Raw genomic sequence first — 22,189 nt, forward strand, 5'->3', positions numbered from 1 at the left:
ACAGAGACTTTTCTTTTATGCTTTGATTCTCAGCTCGCTCTGCTCAACACTGATTCCTCCATCCCCCGACAGCCCTGCTCTCACCGTCTCTGCCTCCCCCATCGCTGGCTTCCGTCCTCTCCGCTCCCACCCGATTCCAAGCTTACTTTCCCTTCACCTGCGCGAGGCTGTGGCCTCCGCTCACCCCGCCCCCCTCCATCCCCACGACCTGAGATACTGTCCACGTATTGGCGGAGGGTCAGGCGCTTTAGAAACGCCATTTAAGTGAAAGTTCAGCGTTGTACCATCACATGCGATGCTTTTTACATGCTGGCGTCGAGAACGGCGACCACGCTGTCAGAGGAAGGGCACCTCAGCGAGACCTCGAGAAGAAGCCGCACACACAGCCCCACACAGCGGCTCACACGCCGTAAGGCTATTCAACACGGTGGATCCGTCCTCCCAGGGGGAACCCTGGGTGTGTGTGGAGCGTGGCGAGGTGTGGACGGCGGGGCCTGTGAGCCTTGCGGCCCGGGGTCTGGCTGTGGGAGAAGCTGGCGTGGACGCCGTGCAGCCCCTGGCTGGCTGTGACACCTCCCTTCCCAGGATACACTTCCCTCACCAGGAGTCTCACTCCCCAGGGTGGAAACCAGAGGTCCGTTTCCCAGCCTCCTTTGCAGCGGGGCCCAGTCATGTGACCCCGGCCCACCCATCCGAAGCCTCCCGTGAGCCTCTGCTCCGGAAGAGAGAAGGTGGCGCTGGCGGAACCGGTGAAGGCGGTGGCGCTGGCGGGAGCCAGGCCTCGGTGGGGAGCGCTGGAGAGAAAAGGTCCAGCTCTCGGGGCCAGCGGCCGCGGCGGGGTCTGGCTGAGTGGCCCTGGTGTGGGGCAGGCGTTTGTTCCCCACGAGGGGCCTGAGCGCCTCCTGACGTGCGCCCTGGCCGCCCACCTGGCGGCTTCACCTGGGGCGGTTGGAAATGCTCAGGCTCGGACCCCGCCCAGACCTGTGCGCATGTGAACGCTCAGGGCGGTGAAACGTGCTCCGTTCCCCGTTCACCCAGCTGCAGGGGTTCCTGTCCTTACAGCTACCAGCCCTGATGATGTAGAAGCCCTGGGAGGACTTAACCAGGGAGTGAGGGGCTCTGGTTTATCCTTTCCATGTCTGTCCTGCTGCTGGACGCACACATCACAGATACTCACACACACAGACTCCCATGCGCAAATTCAGAAACATCCCTATTTATACAGAGAGCACAGACCCACAAAGACACAGGTGAGGGTGCTGGCCCCAGAGCTGCTTTTCTGTCTCGTGCCCCTAGAACCAGAGGAATGAACCAAGCCTGCCTGGCTTTGCTCCCCTCGTGCTGCAGAAAACCTTGCAACTGAATTAAATATCCACGAGCCCCGGGAGCCTGGTTTGGGAGATTGGATCCGGTGATGAGAAGTCCCAGCTCCAGGCCAGGTGAGATGCCTGTGGTCCTGCCTCTCTCAGGGAGGATCGCTGAGCTGAGACCCCATGGCTGCAGATCAATATGGACCAGATGCTAATGGCTTTTTAGCTGGAGACAGCCTTGAACCGGGGCAGCGTGTGCTGCCTTCCACTGGGCAGAGCGGGTCAGCCACGGGCTGTGACCCCTGGTTGGTGACCTGGTGCGTATCACTTGTGCATCAGCGGGTGTTCTGACGTTGGGGACATCAGCGTCTGTCCACGATCAGCTGTAAACAGTATTCATACCCTGGTGATTCTATCCCACTGATCGATTACAAGGGAAGAAAATCACATTTGAGAGATAGTCAGACATTCTATAGTATATTGCACTTCAAATTATAATTTTATGAAATCTCATTATTTGTGTCTAGACTGAAAGAGATTTAATTTTGATTACTTAACTGCATTTCCTGTTGCTCTTATGAGGAATGCTGTGTTTCTAAAGGTCCTGTGTTTCAGTCCTTGAGAGTGGTTTCTTTCCTGATGTGTCTGGAACTGAGCACCACCATCAGGGGCTTCTAGAAGAGTCTCTGGGAGTCTCAGGGCTTGATTCTGGAAGGACATTATATCCATTCTGGGCCGCTTGCTTTCATCGCTGTTACTGTCGTCATCACCACCATTATTATCACTGCCATCATTACCAACCTCACTGTCGTCATCACCATCATCATCGTCATCGTCACGATCACAGCCATCACTGAATGTGGTACTCACAAGTCCTGGCACTGCTCTAAGTGCTTTCAATCTATTGCTCTTCTAATGTCATCACACGTCTATAAGATAGTGTCACCATCCCCATTTGAATGATGAAGAAGTTGAGGCACAGAGAGGTAAAGAGACTCACCTAATGTTGAATAGGTAGTGAGCTGCAGAGTCTGGCCTCAGACCCACCAGCCTGGTCTGACATCCACGCGCTTACCCACTCTCTGTTTTGCACAACACACCCTCGATCTCCCTCGACAGTCTTTGCTCTCCATCATTGGGATTGTGTCCTCACCTCAGCTGTTCCCAGAATGTCCCTCCCTGCCCCTAAGCCTTTGTCAACGTGCTCATCCTCCAGACTTCCCTCTGGTCCACCGTCTCATGAAGCCCCTGCTAGCATCTCTCCCCAGCCCCAGACACTCACACTGCTGTGCTGTCCCCCCCGGACACGAACCCCCTGCAGCACTGTCCTGAGAACCACAGAGGCAGGTCTCCAGTTGGATAGACTCTAGTGCCCTAAGCACCTCCCCAGGATGTCCAGGGACAGCCTGTTGTTAGCCCTAGTGACGGCACTGGGTCAGGGAGGAGGTGTTTATCACCTGAAATTCCTGGTCTCTCAGTGTCCTCACATCACAGCCCACAGAAATGACATGCCGTGGCATCATTCGGGTTTGACAGGCATCTGCTGCTCCCCGCCTAGCGTGGGGCCCCCGGCTCTGGATGTAAGCGTGTGACGTGGGCAACTGAGAGATACTGAATTTGAATGAAATCAGATTGAAGCAGAGAAGCCTGTCTTCCCCCACAGCAGAGAAGCCTGTCTTCCCCCACAGCAGAGAAGCCTGTCTTGCCCCACAGCAGAGAAGCCTGTCTTCCCCCACAAGGCGACTGTGCCAGCACCTCTTAAACGGAACTCACTCTCATCTGATCTCCCTGCTGGAGACTCCATTATCTTTCCTTACAGAGAATCTAGCCTCTAAACCTACACAATTTTCCTGCTGTAGCAAGATGCAGACAGGGACTTAGAACAGCATGTGTAATAGACCCAGACTGGGCTTCCCCACTGACAGCTGACAGGAGCAAGCCAGCCCCCCTGTGAGCACGTCCCCTTCCTGGGCAGCCCAGGAAGGGGTGGCCTCTGCCATTGTCCCCTCTGAGACCCCAGCCCCAGGAAAAGGACCCCCAATCTCCCCTGGCCAATGTGCAGCTGAGAAGACCGTTAACGATGTTCACTCAGTGCCGGCCATGCTTGAGGAGCTCTGATTACAGGACCAGTTCACTCAGTCCTCACCCTGACGTGGGGATAGTTTATCCTCAGTTTTTGGATGAGGAAACTGAGGCACAGAGGGGTCCATTCCGTTGTCCAAGGACACACGCTGGTGAATGACGGGATTAAGGTTGTCACCACCACTATCGTCATCTTCTCCACGATCATAATCGCCCTCATATCAGCACCTTCCTCATCATCACCAGTGTCATCACTGCCCCTCCCTTCTTCCTTTTTACTTCATAAGAGTCTTTCTTTTTCATGTCGTTGATTTCTCTGAGAAAGCAGAGTCGTTTTTTTCCTTTGTGGTTTGGCTTAATTTGTTTCTCTATAAAATAACTTTTTAAAAATTATATACATATTATTCAGATACTTACAAGGTAAATATTCAGACATTATGAAATTAAGACTAAACATTTATAGAATAAGAAGAGAAAAAACTAATAATCATGTTCACTAGTAATATTTTGATGGTTCTCCTTTGCTTTTATTCAAAGGTATGCAAAACTTTTCTTTCACCAAACATAGGATAATATGGCATGTGGTATTTCATAACCTGCTTCTTCCACTGGACACTGTGTTGTAACGTCTCATGCCCACTCTCACCCATCTACCCGCGCCTCGTGATGTGAAGCCCACACAGGTGACACCAGCCGGCCTCTCCCACCTGTCCTCCTCGCTGCTCAGTGGGGCGAGCGTCTGCACTCCGGTCCCCCAATTCCCATAGGAACCCCACTTGTTCATGGTCATCAGTTCCCGACCTGCCTCCTGTGGGAGACCCCCTCACCCACATGTTCTCTGAGGGCCCCTCCCCACGTGGGTCATCGCTCACAAATCATCCCGCTCGCGGCCTTGTCACATTTCCCGAGAAACTTCTCACTCCAGACCCTGGATGGGCACTGGGGACACAGAGACACCCCCGCTGACCTCTCTTGAGCACTGACAGGCACCAGGCATTTACTATTTACATGTCTGGCTTCCATAATCCCATAGCAACACCATGAGGTACGTTCTGTCATGTCCCCGATCCAGGCGCAGAGAAGGTGAGGCAGAGGTTGCACAAGTGAGAAGCCAGGCTTCACTACAGGCCGTCAGAATCCAGAGCTGAGGCCCTGACCGCCTGCTGGTCCATAGTCCCTGCCTGTGAGGAGGCCACCCTGCACCAGAGGACTCTGCACCCGCCCAGTCCTGTGTCCTGGGAAAGGCCAGGCAGAGCCCTAAGTGCTCTGTGCAGCTAGAAGTCGTTTAGTTGTAAAGGACAGAAAACCCAACTCTAACCGGCTTTAGGCCAAATGGAGGGTTTCAGCTTCAAGCTCCTCCAGAGTCTAGGGCCAGAGCTGGCCTTTGCAAGGCTGGACGCAGACCCGGTGATGCTACCAGGACTCACTTTCCCTCTCTCCCTCGCACTGTCTGATTTCTGCTTCCGGGTCAGCTTCATTCTCAGACACACTCCCCCTGATGGATGCAGAAGGGCTGCAGCATCTCCGGACCTCACACTCTCTCAGCTTCAAGTCCAGCGGGAGGCCACCTGCCTCTGTCCTGGAATGTGCACCAATGGAATGTGACAGGAGTGACGGGTGTCCCCTCTGACAGAAGCTTTAGGAACCAGCGTGCCACTCGTTTCCCTGACGCAGTGAAGAGCAGCGTTCCAGATAGAAGCCGCCTCAGTAGCCTGGGGCCTGGAGTGACAATGATGGGCAGCAACTCCACGGCCAAGACGAGATGAGCATGAAGCATGAGGGAGAATTAGCCGCTGTTCTCATGAACGCTAGACCTGGGGCTGTTCGTTACTGCAGCGTAACCTAGCACGTCCTGCCTGATCCTCCCGTCCATGAACGTGGTGTGTGCCGGCTGAGGGTTTCCCCCAGAGAGCCGAGTCCACACGGAGACCCAATCGATACCTGGTGACTGATGGGTGCCAGTCACCTTTCCCATCGCTCCTGTTTATCTGGGCTGGTTCCCTTTTCCTATCAAGTCTCTCTGGCCACTCGCCCTCCTGGCTTCAGCCGAAAGCGCCCAGCAGGGCTCCAGGCGCCGGTCAGGAGCAGGTGATGAGCCCCGGCTCACCCTCCTGAACCATGCAAACGAGTCTGGTTTCCATCAGTTCTCCTTGTGCGCTTGGGCACAGTGGGATCTTCCCTGGAGAAGGTAGCTAGGAGCCCACCTTACACGATGCGTGAAGGAAACGCCCATCACCAGTTTTCAAAAAAATGTTTTTCTGCACAGTTGTGGAAAAACTAGGGCACTGGCTGCCGTAACGTTCCCTGAAGTCAGAAAGCCCCCGGGCTCTAACTTAGCCTTTGCTCAGCGGAAGACTCCTTGGCGCTCCATCGAGCTAGGCGTCGTCCCTCACAGAGCACAGGACACGGTGCCCACGGAGGAAGGACCGTGTCATCGTCAACCACAGCTTCCTACACTCAGCCTGCAGCCTGCCTCCTGACGCAGCCTGGCCCCTTCCCGTCTACCCTCCTCCTCGACGGGGCCTTCGTTTCTGGAAACTAGTCCAGTAAACGTACCTGTGTGTGTGTACGTGCGTACATGTATATGAATAAAACATTCACTGGAGTGTTTATAGACGTTTCAGACCAGCAACCACAGAGGTGTGCGTGGACTGGGGCAGGTTAAATGCCGCGTATTCATTGTCCACAGGGACCCCGCGCGGCTCCTTTTAGATGTGAGGCTCCTCCATGTCTGGCACCCGGGGGTGGGGAGATGCTCCAGGTTTGGGCAATGGGGCGCTTGCTCCAGGACTAGGGGCTCAAGTGAGGGGAGCAGAGCTGGAGTGGTCACGCGGCAGTCAGTGGGGCGCATGGGCAGGGGTGCCTGGGTGTGACCTCTGCAGGGCCCCTGCTGCCTGGCCCCCGGAGAAGGGCCTGCTTTCTGGGTCTCCGGCAGTTCTGTGAACCCTGAGGGCAGAGCATGATTTCCCTTTGTCCTTAAGACAGAGAGGCTGTCTGCCGTGGCACCGAGCCCTGGACCCTGGAGCCTGCCCTGCATCCTTTACCCTGAAGGGCAAGGTCGCACATGGGTCTCCCTGGCTCTGCACCTGGATCACAGGCTGGCAGAGGGCAGGCCCTTCTCACCTGTGCTTGTCCCCCTGTCACCTCCTGCAGGACAGACTGGCTGCAGGGCTGACTGCACGGAATCCCCCGTTCACGTTGCTGGTCTCAGGTGGGGTGACAGGGTGACAGTGACGCAGGGACACACATGGCTGGAGCCCTGGCTGACTCCGGGAGCTGTCAGAGCTGAGCCAGAAGTCACCTCCTGGGAGCACCTGGACCCGCCGCCCCCGTCAGGGAGAAGCTCGGTGACAGCTCTCCAGCTCGACGCCCGTCAAATAAAAGTCTCCCGATACACTAGGATGAATCTCCCTTCCCCAAGTTTTTCTCCCGAGGGTGGACACTTAGCCAAATTCGCCAGTTTTAACCATGGAATTTGTGAAAGATGAGCTGTCCTCGTCCCGCGTCCAGAGACTCAGGCATCAGTGTCCCCCCCGCCCCCGCCGCACTCGGGGTCTCGGCAGAGATCACCCCGCTCTGTGCGTGCTTCCTAACAGCCACCCGCAAAGGCAGAACTTCCTGTACAGTGAAGACCACCTATGCCGCCTGAGACCAGCACGCCAGGGGGGAAGCCAGCGCCGCAGCCTGTCCCCAGACGCTCCCTGGTTTGGCATTTTCATCCCGAGATCCTCACTTGAAGCCAATGCCCACATTTGACACAGGCTGGGGCGGTTGGCCTTGACTTTTCTGGGGAGTCCCTGAACTTTCCACTTTGCCTTTATTTCCGCTTTTAGCAGCTTCACCGAGTTACTATTGGCACAAGATGAAAGGCACTTACCATTTTGGACGTGTGTCTCCGTGTGGAGCCATCACCACAGTCACAGTAATGGGCGTGTCACCACCCCACATCTCCTCGTTCCCTCCTGTCCCCTGCCTCCTGACGGGCACCTAAGCCCTGCCGGCTACCGCTAAAGAATTTCCGCTTTCTCGAATTTTATAGAAATGGAATCCTGTTATCTACATTCATTTTGCCCAGCTTCTTTTATCCAGAACGACTTGAGATGCGTGTGGCGGCACAGAGCTTTTCATTGCTGAGTAGTTCCCTGTACGCGTGGACCACAAATTCTTTTCCATTCAACTGTTGATGGACATTTGAGTTACGTCCAGTTTTCACTCCTTACACCTAAAGCTACTGTGAATATTCGTGTGCATGTTTTTGCTTAGACACTTGCTTTCATTTCTCGTGGGGAAGAATCTAGGAGTGGATTGACTGGGTCGTACGTACGTCTGTGCTAACTTTTCAAGAAGCTGTCACGTTATTTTCTGAAATTCCGCCATTTCACGCTGTTGCCAGTCGCGTGTGAGAGCTGTGGTTGATTCACATCCTCAACAGCACCCTGTCCCGTCCGTCTTTTAATGTTCGTCCATTGTAGTAAGGTGTGCAGTGGCATTTTAAAATACCTTTTTGGTGTATGATTTACATACCAAAACATTGACCTATTTAAACGTACAGCTCAGTGGTTTTCAGTAAATTTAAAGAGCTGCACAACCATCACCACAGTGAGATTTTAGAACATTCCCGTCGCCCCCCAGAATATTCCACTCAGTTCTCCCCCCAGCTTCTAGCGACCAGGAGTCCACCGTCGGCGTCTGTGGTTCTTCTTACTTTGACGTTTCACATGAATGGAAGGGCACCTGAGAAGGACTTTCACACCTGCTTCTTTCACTTAGCACCATGTTTTGGCGATTCACCCAAGTTGTTGCTTGCCTCGGTGCTTTGGTCTTTTATTGCCAATTAGTATGTCAATAAACACATATAACACATTTTGTCTCATGATTCACCATTTGGTTGCCATTTTAATTGTTTTGGGGTTTTGACTATCATGTTATGCCCCGAGCATTTGGGTACAAGTCTTTGTATGCACGAATGCTTTCGTTTATCTCGGGTAGACAGACACCTAGGAGTGGAATTGCTGGATCATACTGGAATAAATTTATATTCTTTTTTTTTTTAATTGACAGATGGGACTTCCCTGGTGGTGCAGTCGTTAAGAATCTGCCTGCCAATGCAGAGGACTCAGGTTCAAGCCCTGGTCTGGGAAGATCCCACATACCGCAGAACAACTAAGCCCGCGTACCACAACTGAACCTGTGCTCTAGAGCCCGCGAGCCACAACTACTGAGCCTGCATGCCACAACTACTGAGCCCTCGTGCTGCAACTACTGAAGCCCACGTGCCTAGAGCACGTGCTCCACAACAAAGAGAAGCCACTGCAATGAGAAGCCTGCGCGCCGCAATGAAGAGTAGCCCTCGCTCACTGCGACTAGAGAAAGCCCACGCACAGCAGTGAAGACCTAACGCAGCCAAAATTAATTCATTAATTAAATTTATTTTTAAAAAATTGACAGACTATGTTGTGGTCTGAATGTGTCCCCCCAAAATTCATATGTTGACATCCTAGTCTCCAAGGTGATGGTACTTTGAGACAAAGCCTGTGGTGGGGGTGATTAGGTCATGAGGGTAGAGCCCTCAGGAATGACATTAGTGTCCTTATGAAAGAGGTTCAGGAAAGCTCCCTTCCCCTTCCACCATGTGAGGACACCCTGAGAAGAGGGCTATGAACTAGAACCTGGGCCCTCAACAGACACTGAATCTGCCACCTTGATCTTAGACTTCCCAGCCTCCAGAATTGTGATGAATAAATTGCTGTTGTTTATGAGTCACCTAGCCAGTCTACGGTGCTCCGTCACAGCAGCCCAAATGAACTGAGACAGACTGCTTTCCAAAGTGGCTGTACCACTTTACATTCCTACTGGCAGTGCATGAGGATTAAAGTTATTTCATGTACTTCTCTCTTTTATTTCCTCCAGTGTTATTGAGATATAGTTGACATATAACTTTGCGCTAGTTTCAGGTACACAACATAATCATTTGATAAATGTATGTCTTGCAAAATGACCACCACAATAAATTTACTTAACATCCATCACCTCACAAAGTTACACACTGGGATGTGATAAGGACTTTTAAGATCTACTCTCTTAAAATTTTTTTTAAAGATTTACTCTCTTAGGAACTTTCAAACATGCAATACGGAATTGTTAACTACCACCACGCTGTGCGTTACAGCCCCACCACGCACTTTTTGAAATTTGTTATTATCTTTTTAATTGTCATTCTAGTAGGTGTGGAACTGTATCACACTTGAGCACTTTATTTTTCTAATGATTAATGATATTGGGAATCTTATCCTGAACTTACGTGTAACATATATTATATAAGATTTATACGTACACGTTTGTCAATATTGTTGTAGCTTGTTCAAATCTTTTGCCCAAAATTTATTAAATTTTGTTTGTTTGTTTGTTTGTTTGTTTTTTTCTTTCTGTGGTACGCAGGCCTCTCAGTGTTGTGGCCTCTCCTGTCGCAGAGCACAGGCTCCGGACGCGCAGGCTCAGCGGCCATGGCTCACGGGCCCAGCCGCTCCGCGGCATGTGGGATCTTCCCAGGCCGGGGCACGAACCCGTGTCCCCTGCATCGACAGGCGGACTCTCAACCACTGCTTTTTGATGTTGACGTTTGAGAGTTCTTTGAATATTGTGGATACAAATATTTCGTCGCTTATGTGATTTGTAAATATTTTCTTTCAGTCTGTAGCTTTTCTTTTTATTCCATTAATTTCATTTTTTCAGCACAAAAGGATTAATTTTGCTGAATTTATCATTATTTTTTAAGGATCACGCTTTTGGTTTTATAGCTAATAATTCCTTGCCTAAGTATGGGCATGAATATTTTCTCCTACATTTTGTTCTAAGAGTTTTATCATTTTCCTTTTTTACAGTTGATCTGTGATCAATGCTTGGTTTGTTTCATATAAGGTACAAGACTTCCTTTGATGATTATTTTATTTTTTATGTTTTGCATATGGATATCAATCTTTCCAACATCATTAGTTGAAAAGACTATATTTACTCCACTGAATTAGTCTTGCAACTTTGTAAAAACTAAGTTTCCATATTATTGTGGGTCTATTTCTGGATTGTATATTCTGTTCCCTTGATGTAAGTTTCTACCTTTTCATCAATACTTCACTCTCTTAGTTACTATAACTTCACATGAATTCTTAAAATTGGGGAGGACGTTCCTCCAAATTTTTTTCTTTGTCAAAATTATTCTTACTGTTCTACCTCATTTGCTTTTCCATACGAAGTTTAGAATCATGTTGTCACTATCTACAAATAAATCCTGCTAGAGTTTTTATTGTATTATGTTATACATAGAGAATTAATTGGGGGAAGAATGAGTACCCTAACTCCTGAGTACTCAAAGACACGATCATGGTTTGTTTCTCCATATACTTAGATCCTCTTCTTTGATTTATTGCCTCAGCATTTTGTCGTGTTGAGATTACAGATCCTGCACATGTTTTATGACCAATTGTAATTATATTTTGTGGTTCAGATTTGCACTTCGTGTACATAAGAACGTGATTCATTTCTGTCAGTTGATCCATATACTGAGACCGTTCTAGACTCATTTATTAGTTTCCAGAGGGTTTTCCCTTTTTCTTTTTCTTTTGGCAGATTTATTGAGACGTTCTTCATAGAGAATCATGTTGTCTACAAATGGAGACAGTTTTATTTCTTCTCTTAGAATATCTCACCCCCAGGGGCAGGCAGAGCACCAGAAATCACGGAGATACTGTATCAGGTGAAATCCCCGTCTCCTCGCCTGTGATGGTCTCAGGATCCCCCAGACAGACCCTCACTCACACCTCAGACCCGCAAAGTTCACAATCAGCTACAAACAGCTTCTGCAGAGTGGATTAAATGTCATATTTTAATGAAATAATTACCTGTCTTGATTATGTAATTAGTAAAAACACCATAATTATACACTTAGAACCTGAAATCATTTATTTCAGAGGCCCCGTTTTGTCATTTGAACAATAATTTGTCATGGTGAACCTCGTAAAATCCTACACAATCAGTGGAGAAGGTAGTTTTAAAGGGATGAAGATGGATGCCCTCAGCAAACTGGGTACCAACAATTTCTTCAGTCGTCAAAAAGAAGTTCAGAGCCCTGGTGAGAGCTGCAAGTTATAAAAGCCAACAAATTAAATAAATAGAAAGTAGTTTTGAAATATAGCTCTACACACTGCTAATTTGTTACTGAGTGTTTCAAAATCACTTAGTCTGTAAGAGAGTGTAAAGCCTCAGGGGTTCTTCAAAGGCAAGGGTTGCGACTTTTTTCTAAATATTTAGAAACAGGTGTGAGTGTGAGTGTGCATGTGTGTGTATAACTCTTATGGTTAAAGGTACTTTACATGAAGGTCGTGTCCACGACTCCATCATTTAATAGTCATCTCTGGGGAGCTTGGGTGTGTATTTGAAAACGTCCCTCTAGAAGGAAGCTGCACATTGGAAACAGGTTTGAAGCCCTTACAGTCCAGCTCCATGAGTGGGGGCGCTGGGGAATCAGAGGTGACGAATAATAAAAGAATGAACGGTAGATCCCTTGGCTTCCCTGGTGGTGCTGTGGTTAAGAATCCACCTGCCAGGGGCTTCCCTGGTGGCGCAGTGGTTGAGAGTCCGCCTGCCGATGCAGGGGACGCGGGTTCGTGCCCCGGTCCTGGAAGATCCCATATGCCGCGGAGTGGCTGGGCCCGTGAGCCATGGCCGCTGAGCCTGCGCGTCCGGAGCCTGTGCTCCGCAACGGGAGAGGCGAAAACAGTGAGGGGCCCGCGTACCGCAAAAAAAAAAAAAAAAAAAAAAAGAATCCACCTGCCATTGCAGGGGACACCGGTTCGAGCCCTGGTCCAGGAAGATCCCACGTGCTGCGGAGCAACTAAGCCCGTGCGCCACAACTACTGAGCCTGCGCTCTAGAGCCCATGAGCCACAACTGCTGAGCCCACGAGCCACAACTACTGAAGCCCGCAAGCCTAGAGCCCGTGCTCCGCAACAAGAGAAGCCACCGCAATGAGAAGCCCACGCACCACAAAGAAGAGTAGCCCCTGCTCGCCGCAACTAGAGAAAGCCCGCACGCAGCAACAAAGACCCGACGCAGCCAAAAATAAATTAATTAATTATTTAAAAAAGAAAAGAAAGAAAGGTAGATCCCTCTTGTTGAGGAAAGTCTGGAGAGAGGAGGAAGCAGCAGGATGGGGATGGAGTAGGACGCTGCCTGGGAGATCTGATGCCTCTGGGTCAGGGTCTCCCAGAACTCGCCATCCTGATCGCACCTTGTTCTGGGGAGGAGGTCTCTCCTCAGCCCCAGCTGGCGGGTCAGTGCCTACTCAGTCCTCCTGCCGACCCCTCCCCACCTAGAGGGTCAACACCTCCCCCACCCCAGACATCTCTATGTGATGGAGAACCTGACTCAAGGCTGTCAAGGGCTCTCCTGCTTGGGGACACTGGGGACCCCAGTTGCGCTGGGGTGTCACCATGCTCTCACTGTTGCTGTGCATTCCCCAATCTCTGTTTCCAAAAAAGACAGGGACTTCTTGTGCGTGGTCATTGAGATGCCTGCTCCATCCTGTTTTAGAGAAGGTCTGTCTTCATTCCCCAGAGCTGGTTCTCCAGTGGATTCCTGTTCACACACACAGTCAGTGTGAAGGAGAGAGAAGATCCTGACTGCAGCACCAGAGTGCCTGGATCCAGCCACACCTGAAGGCAATACCCTGTACTTTTCAGTGAAGTGGGCCAATAACTCCCCCACTTTTTTAAATGTTTTATTTTATTTATTTATTTTGGGCTGTGTTGGGTCTTTGTTGCTGCGTGTGGGCTTTCTTCTAGTTGCAGTGAGCGTGGACTACTCTTCGTTGCTGTGCACAGGCTTCTCATTGTGGTGGCTTTTCTTATTGCGGAGCATGGGCTGTAGGCGCATGGACTTCAGTAGTTGTGGCACACGGGCTTAGTTGCTCTGCAGCATGTGGGATCTTGCCAGACCAGGGATCAAACCTATGTCCCTTGCATTGGCAGGTAGATTCCTAACCACTGTGCCACCAGGGAAGCCCCTCCCCCTTTTTTAAGCCAATTAGAAATTGGTTCTGTCACTGACAAAGTTATAGTTGATAACCCATCTCTGCCCCTCCCACCCCCACTTCATTCTTCTGAGCCCGAGAGAAATGGGGAGAGAGAAATAAGTGGGCTGTGCAGAGGCAGGTTCTGAGCACCAGGTCATCATAGCCCCTTCCCACCACATCAATGGACCGATAACTTTGGAAATGCCATTTGCACCAAAACCTTTATAGCATCCTTCTGCCCACTGTGCCCACAACCTGGACACCCTTCCGCAGAACTTCTGCTCCACCCTAGAGAGTCCCTGGCCATCACCTCACGCATCTCTGAGGGCATTCCTGACTGCAGCCTTCCTGAGCTCCCTCCCCAGCCCCCGTGCTTCTGCCATCTGTGCTCAGCCCAACTTCACATCTCTCTGATACTGGAACCACCCTCCTCCCCAGCTGCGCTTGGCCCCCTGAGGGAAGGAGCTCCCTTACATGTTCCTGGTTTCTTGGCTCCTAGCAGAGCCCTGGGGTCCCTGATAAATGCTCATCAGCAATAACCATTCACCCGCTGCCACAAATGCACAGGTAACTGCAGGATTACAGAGGGTGTGTGGGCAAGAGAGAAATTGGGAATCCCTGCTCTCGTCCTTGTGGTTTGGAATGCATTGCTACGGGGTTCTAATTAGGCTTATACTGCAAGCAAAGCCACACTTCAAAAAAAAATAATAAGTCTACTACAGGAATAAATGGACAGTTTTGCACATAAAGTTTCCACCCTGTGCTTTCCTGGCAGGATTCCGAAGGCTTTTAGAGCTTGTTATCCTAACTGGAGAAGCCCCAGAAAGGAGAGCTAGAGGGGAGTGACGGTTTCCTGTATGTCACTCCTGACATTCTGGGTCTCTGAGCATCCCAGCCTGGCTGCAGGGGAAGAGGGTGGGAGGGGACCTGGCTCAGGGAGGCTCCTGGGGGCTGGGGCAGCTGCAGTGACCTGGCGGGAGCAGCATCGGGCTGTGGAGGGACCTACAGACCCTCCTGCCCCCATCCTGAGACACCATGCAGCAGGACTCCCTCGGGGCAGTGCCACCACCTGCCCCTCCCTGCACAGGATGGAAGGCAGACTCGGCCGACCCTGGGCACATGCCAGAACCTTCTAGAATGTTCTGTCCTCAGTGTCTTTAGTCATGACAGTCAGACACACAGCAGAAGAAAATCACCAGGGAAATGCAGCAGCGCCAAGGCCCTGTGTGTTCATTTGTTCTTTTATTTGTTTAGCTGCAAACCAGACTCGTTTTTCTGCGGACTGGACTAGAGCTGACAATATCGATAGTTTATTACATGACCATTAACAGCTGATCATTTATTCCTACTGTGGTTTTTCACTCAGATTTATTTTTACATCTAGCATAAAGCACCTTGTTTATTTTTCTGAGGGACTCTAGGCTTTACTTAACTGATTACCACAACTGACCTCCAGCCCCCAGATTTGTTAAAAAAAAAAAGTACACACTCTAACTCAGGGCACACAGAGCAACATTTCTTTATCTGAATTTTGATTTTTCATTTTTCTGAAAGTTAGCAAGTTTTAAGGGGCTTTTGGCCTAAGCTATTCATCTTTTATGACAAATTGTTTGGGAACATAGTATCTGAACTTTAAAGGTTAGCAGGGGGCTTCCCTGGTGGCGCAGTGGTTGAGAGTCCGCCTGCCGATGCAGGGGACACGGGTTCGTGCCCCGGTCCGGGAAGATCCCACATGCCACGGAATGGCCGGGCCCGTAAGCCATGGCCGCTGAGCCTGCGCGTCCGGAGCCTGTGCTCCGCAACGGGAGAGGCCACAGCAGTGAGAGGCCCGCGTACCGCAAAAAAAAAAAAAAAAGGTTAGCAGGGATAAAGCTAATGTTCACTTTCACTCACTGGCTGTGTTCCTGGGGCAGGAGCTGAATGTCACGGCATCCTGTCTGTAACAGGACAGCGATAAACCTGCCTCCCGCGGGTCCTGCAGGTCGAGTGGGCCTTGCGTGGAAAGTGCTCAGACGGTGCCCGGCTCACGACAGCCCCAGCGCATGGGGCTTCCCCCATGGAGCTGCCGGGCCAGGTGACAGCATCACCGGTTCCTGTGCCTGATGTGAGATGTGCACCTGCCGGGCTGTGTCTGTGCTGTGTGAAGTGGAGCCTGTTCTCTGCTGGCCCTTCTGAGACTGAACGACTGTGTTCTCACCAAATCCACGTTTAATTCCTAAGAATTCAAATATATGCATTTTGCCAGAAAAAAAGAAGAGAAATAATTCAAATTGAGCTGTAAAATGAAATGTACACATGTACTGTTTATGACACGCTGTTCATTTCAGTATGTATTTTGCATTCTGAATATATTTGCATCTATTCTGTACGCGTTTTGCAAAGCTGTTGGGTATTGGTTTCATGGCTGATCTCAGAGGTTTGTAGAGGCAGTTTTGCCCGAGCACGCTCTGTGCCAGGACGCAGCCCACGTGGCGCACGAATCCACCACATAAGGGAGAGCCATGCGCGTCTCCCCCTCGGGGCAGCGTCCCCACCGGCACCCACCTCTTGGTTTCTTCCCAAGGGCACATATCTGAACTCACACAACTTGACGTGGACGTGTGACGGCCTCGACTACACAGCGAGGCCACTGTGGTCGTCCAGGTGGGAAGGGACAGCTGCCTGGACCAGGACGGCAGTAGGGGACCTGGGGAGCGTGGATCAGACCTCCCTAGTGGGATGGGGGTGGAGAGGGGTGAGGGGACGACACTCGTCACTGTTCCCTCCTGTCCAGGGCTGAGGGAGGGTAACCTATGGATGACCCCCTCCATCCTCTGTCCTCTGTGGACCAGATGCTTCCTGCCACCAGCCCCGTGCCCCCCACTTCCCTGGCAGCCCCCAGGCGCATTAGGAAGAGCAGGGTCCACTTTCACACTCGCCACGACGGAGTGCCCACGAGCTGCTGGCCCCGGGTGCTGGGCGGGGCTCCTCGCAGCAGGAACGCCTCTGCAGTGTCGCTCTGGCTCTGGCCCCTACTTGCTTCTTGGCTCCCTGAGCAGCGCCAGCCCCTCTGTCTATTCCTTTCCTGTCATAGGCGGCTGTCTGCGTAGCCAGGGTTGGCTCCCCGCAGGGACTGCCCAGGGTGACACCGGGGCTGCTGCAGGTGCCCCAGCCAGACCCAGATCCCTCTCCCAGCTCTAAGACCCCAGTAACCCACTACCCATTCACCCAAGAAGTATTTAATGAGCACCTACTGTGCGCAAGGCAGCAGGGAAGGGTGGTGCCTGAACACAAGCACTGCGTCTAGAGGGGACAGTATGGACCAGAGGTTACCTTGTCAGCTGTGCTGAGTGGGATGAAGGAGAGGACAGCCCGGGGGACCTGACCTCAGGGACACAGGGCAGGAGCACTTCCCGGGGGAGGGAGGCTGGAGCAGAGACAGGAGGGCTGGGGAAGGCCCACCAGGACAGCAGGGCAGGCTTGAGGGCAGAGGGGCAGGAGGCCAGGGCCTGAGGGGGAGGGACACGGTGACTGGGGACACACAGGGTCCAGCGAGGCCGGACCACAGCCCGTGCTGGGGAGGGGGCGGGGGGACATCTCAGGGCCCTGTCGGCCTCAGTGCTTGGATGTCCTGCTGACACAACGCCCCAGCCCCCATCCTGCTTCGCTCTGCATCGGGGGCTGGGGTCCGTGGACGCACTGCCCTGCGCAGGACCCTGCCAGCTCCTGACCACAGGGGCTCCGCGGGACCCGAGGTGGGAGGGGCCCCTGAGCAAGGAGGTCTCCCTCCAGCTCCCCCAGCTGCCCTGCAGAGCCCCCTCCTCGGGCTCCCACCCCTGCTGGTGCCGTCCGCCGCAGTGCTGGGGTCCCCAGGGGTCCTTCCACGGTGGGCGGTGGTCCCGCGCCCAGGCTGCTCCTGGGCCCCGCCCCGCTGGCCCCCGGCCCTGGGAGCTGCGCGGAGCTGGCCCTGCGGTGGCTCTTCTCTGCCGTCACCCACGATCTCTGCCCCTCCAGCCCGAGCCACCCCCTGCCCTCCCAGCTCTGCCACCGCGGGTGTGACCCAGTCTCCACTTTCCTGCCTAGATCCTGCCTTTACCGCATTTGAGGTTGGCAGCAGAGGGAAACCACTGAAGGGATTTTAAGCGAGGAGATGACTTTATTCAGTTCAGTCTTTAATGACTCTGGCCGAGCAGAGAATGGGCTGGGTGTGGGCGGAAGTCAGGAGCCTGCAGGTAACCTGACAAAGGTGACAGCGCTTGGGAGGGTAGCAGTGCAGATGGATGAAAGTGGACACATTCCCCAGAGCTTAGGACATGACACCCAGAGCCCCGGGAGGTGGACCCCGCCGGGCTGGTCGTACAGAAGGAACTCCTGAGGTTCAGAGGCGCCACCACTCCCGCAGCACCGCCCACCCTGGAAACCCGGAGAGGGAGTCGCCTCCAGTCCGGCGCCCACCCTGCCGACCCCTCGCCTTCTCTCAAGGCCACCTCCGCAGACGGGGCCCCATCATCCCGACTCTAAACTCTTTGTATTTGAGGCAAAATTGAAACACGGTGAGAAATGCAGAAAAACATCGCTGACACCACTGACCTGGCTTCAACCACCATCAACCACCATCCGTCATTTTTACAGTCTCCGCAGAACGGTCTCTGCGCACAGAATGTCGATGTCCTGATGTTTCCCTGCACGAAGGCCTGCGCAGGGCTGGGGGCGTTGGGGAGGGAACTGTGGGACCCCCATCCCTGCAGGCTCCTCCCCAGGAGGGGGACAGGACGACGTTGGTCTTCCCGGGGCTCCCTACAGGTGGACGGGAGGAAGGACAGTGGGGAAGTGGACATAGGGAGCAAATGCCCGGGGTCCTAGAGCTGCACACCCGCCCATCTCCACAGGGTCTGGGTTTGTACCAGTGAAGGGGCCTCGGACCCCCTGTTCAGGCCTGTGCAGACCCAGGGTTGTGAAGGCTCCGGACTGCACCCCGCAAAGGAGAGGCCATCCCACCCATCGCCAGACCATTTGAGCTCATGGTAGGTGTGTTGTGTGCAAAGTGGGGAAGGCCCGGGGGGGGGGAGGCGGGGGGGGGGGGGCCAGGGTGGAAGGGCGGGGCAGGCCTGAGGTGGGGGGGCCTCCACTGTTCTCTTGTGCTGATGGGGGATAAAAAGAATGATGTCCACTTTGGAGGGGCCTCCGTTGGTCTCACAGCCCCTCTTTTGCTGCTTCCATCTTCACCTTCTTTATCGGACCTCAAGACAAGTGTGGTGACCTAATCACACCACGCAGATTCCGCGTCATTTTTCTGCAGGTGGATTCCGTCTGGTTTGATTGTTTCTTTATTCCCCTTGAATCCATTCCTCTTCTGCTCTTAGGAAATCACAGAATTGTGTTTACTGGTATTTGATGTTTATCGAACTTTTATGTTATTAATTTGAGTGTGTTTATTGAGACTCTTTCCTAAGATTTCACTCCTAGGACATCCTTGAACTGTGTTTAATGACTATCTTTTTACTTGAATGTGTTCTTGTAAAATGTCCACTGCTGTTTTGTGGGCATATATTTTCATTCTGTTTATGACACTTTATTTTTATGAATAATTATGTTATGTTATTTATTTATTCATTCTTGGCTGCGTTGGGTCTTTGTTGCCGCACGTGCGCTTCCTCTAGTTGCGGCGATCGGGGGCTACTCCTCGTTGCGGTGTGCGGGCTTCTCATTGTGGTGGCCTCTCCTTGCGGAGCACAGGCTCTAGGCGTGTGGGCTTCAGTAGTTGTGGCACGCGGGCTTAGTTGCTCTGCAGCACGTGGCATCTTCCCGGACCAGGGCTCGAACCCATGTCCAGGGAAGCCCGGAATGTGGGCTCTTACTTGCGGCATGTGGGATCTAGTTCCCTGACCAGGGATTGAATCCAGGCCCCCTGCATTGGTAGCATGGAGTCTTAACCGCTGGACCACCAGGGAAGTCCCACAAATAGTTATGTTGTGACCAGATGCTCACGTCGCTAAGTGCACAGCGACTGCCTTGTTTTTCAGGCTGCATCCTGCTCGGGGTCAGGCACCCACCACATTTTCCCTCCACGTTCCCAGGTAGCCTCCAACTCCCGGCCACCACACACACGCTCAGAGAACATCCTCTTACGTGTCCCTCGTGGGCCTGTGTCAGCATCTCCCCAGACTCATGCTTGGGGGCAGGGGAGGGGGGACCCCTGCTAATAGAGATTTCCTGTACTTGGTCTGACTAAATAATGCCAGGTTCCTCTCCAGGATGGGTGCTCCCTCTACCCTCCCACCTGCCGGGCACTGGAGTGCCTGTGTCCCCATCTCCCCGGCAACACTGGCTGTTGCCAGTTTCCTAATTGCCGCCCGTCTATTAGGTGTAAATGGGTATCGCTTTGCAGGGTTCATTTGCATGTCCCTCATGACCAGCGATTTGGAGCACCTTGGCATAAGCTCATTAGTATTTTGAGGTTTCAGTCGCTGATGATTATCTGTTAATATCTTCACGTCCATTTGTGGGAATTCTCTCTTTCTCTTGTTGATTTTCACAGTTACATTGTGTATTCTAGCATTGACTGTTTACCAGTTTCAAGCATTACAAACGTGTTCTCCCACCTGTCAGTGGTCTGTTAATTTCCATGATTTCCTTCATGAACAGACATCCTTACTTAGATGTAAGAAAATTAATCATTTAACGATCTGGCTCATACGTTTTAAATTTGTTTAAAATATACTTGCCAGCTCCACGTTCACCAGCGTCCTATATAACCTGCTGCTTTATTTCCTTTCCTATGTAGGTTTGTAATCCACCTAGATTCCACCTTTGCTAGCGGTGTGGGTGGGGACTTAGTCTTTTTTCTCCGTTTATACAACTGGTTTCCCCCCACCAGTTTCATACCATCCATCCTCTGTACCTGTTTGTGGAGCCAACTTCACCACTGTCTTTACAGCCATCCTGTGAACACGGTATTTAGTTTGTTGGTTTTGCTGCAATATTCTAGCTTTTGCTGACTGTGCCCCCTTAGGGGGAAGCCAACCAGAATCACACAGGACAATGAAAACATCACCATCAATGGCAAAGACGCCTGGCACACACTCAGCTGCATGCTGGTGGAGGGCACGGCCGTGGGGTCCAGGAGGCCAGCCTGACCTGGACCCCAGGAGCAGATGCTGCGGTGAGGACCCGGGGATGAGCCATGTGGTCAGAGGCTCTCTCGGAGAGCTGGTGAGGGGCCGGGAGCCAGGCTGGGAGGGGACAGAGCTGAGCAAAGTGTGGTGTCCACGTGGCCCTCAGTGCGATGGTACCGGGGCAGGGAGTGTCACCACGTCTCTGAGCAGAATCTCGGGAGCTGAGTCACACCCCACACCCGACACTGTCGTCGGTTAAAGGCAGAGTCGTGATGCTAAGTGTTTGACAACTGTCCCTGTGGGGTGGGGGAGACGTTCATAGCATTTGTCAGTTTTCTGTGGCATAGATATTTTCCCCCAGGACTCATTTTTAAGCTACCGACTGGCTCATAGAGTTCCTGAAAATTTAAGATGTAAAAATCAGCTCTCACAAGCTGGCATCTGCTGGCCTCATGCCATTTCACCCCCCTGTGATATGAACACATCTGGCTCAGCAGCCTGAGGCCGGGCCATGTCCCAAGAGCAGTGCAGGGGCAGCTGGGTGCTGGGGACGGAGGGGTCCCAAGGAGCTGAGTGGAGCTCCAGCTCTCCCTCCCCTGGCTGTGCGCCCTTGCTTTTACCAGGGTGCTGTGACGCTCACACCAGCTGCTTTTCAAAAAAAATTATGCTTTATTGGGTAACACTGGTTTATAACATTCTATAAGTTTCAAGTGTACAACACTATACTTCTACTTCTATATACTCTACAGTGCGCTCACCCCCACAATTCTAGTCTCCATCCCTCACCACACACGTGATCCCCTCTACTCTCCCTACCCCCCCAACCCCTTTCCCTCTGGTAACCACTGCTCTGTCCTCTGTATCTATGTTTCTGTTTTGGTTTGGTTTGTCTCGTTCATTTATTTTGTTTTGTTTCTTTCTTTGCTTTTTAGATTCCACATATGAGTGAAACCAAGCAGTATTTGTCTTTCTCCATCTGACTTATCTCACTTAGCATGATACCCTGGAGTTCCATCCATGTTAATGCAAATGGCAAGAGTTCGTCTTTTTCGTGGCTGAATAGTATTTCATTGTGTGTGGTGTGTATATATACACCACATCGGTCTTAGCATTGTCTTTTCTGGATGTGTCTGGATCTGTCTCCTTAGGCAAAGGAAACAAAAGCAAAAATAAACAAATGAGTCTACATCAAACTAAAAAGCTTCTGCACAGCAAAGGAAACGATCAACAAAACGAAAAAATAACCTACCAAATGAGAGAAATATTTGCAAATCATAGATCCAATAAGAGGTTAATATCCAAAATATAGAGAGAGAACTCAACAGCAACAAAATACCCAATCAAAAAACGGGCAGAGATCTGAATGACATTTTTCACACCAGCCTCTGAGAACAGATTGTTAGCTGTTTGGGGTTTTTGTGAACCAGCTCTTAAACTGCTGAAATCAGCTGTGTTGGGAGTATTTACCCCAGGGAACACAGGAAGCTCTGTGAGTCAGGGTGTCTTACAGGAGAGCTGGTTGCTGTGTATCTCCCAGCACATCACGCTGCTCCTTCTTCCTGAGCCTCAGTTTCCTCTGCTGTGAATGGAGAAGAGGACTGGCCCCTGCCCCAGGGGGACCCAGGGGGTGAATGGGAT

General features: G+C 51.8%; 1 pseudogene; it reads left to right on the forward strand.

Moving 5' to 3' along the window:
• Positions 1-4,432: 4,432 nt before the first annotated feature.
• The window catches only part of LOC113630084 (zinc transporter 9 pseudogene), a 32,860-nt pseudogene continuing 15,103 nt past the window's right edge, over positions 4,433-22,189 (forward strand).

This window comes from Aethalodelphis obliquidens, unplaced genomic scaffold, assembly GCF_003676395.1.
Source record: "Aethalodelphis obliquidens isolate GAN/ISIS:26980383/991018 unplaced genomic scaffold, ASM367639v1 scaffold28, whole genome shotgun sequence".
In the NCBI taxonomy this organism is placed as follows: domain Eukaryota; kingdom Metazoa; phylum Chordata; class Mammalia; order Artiodactyla; family Delphinidae; genus Aethalodelphis; species Aethalodelphis obliquidens.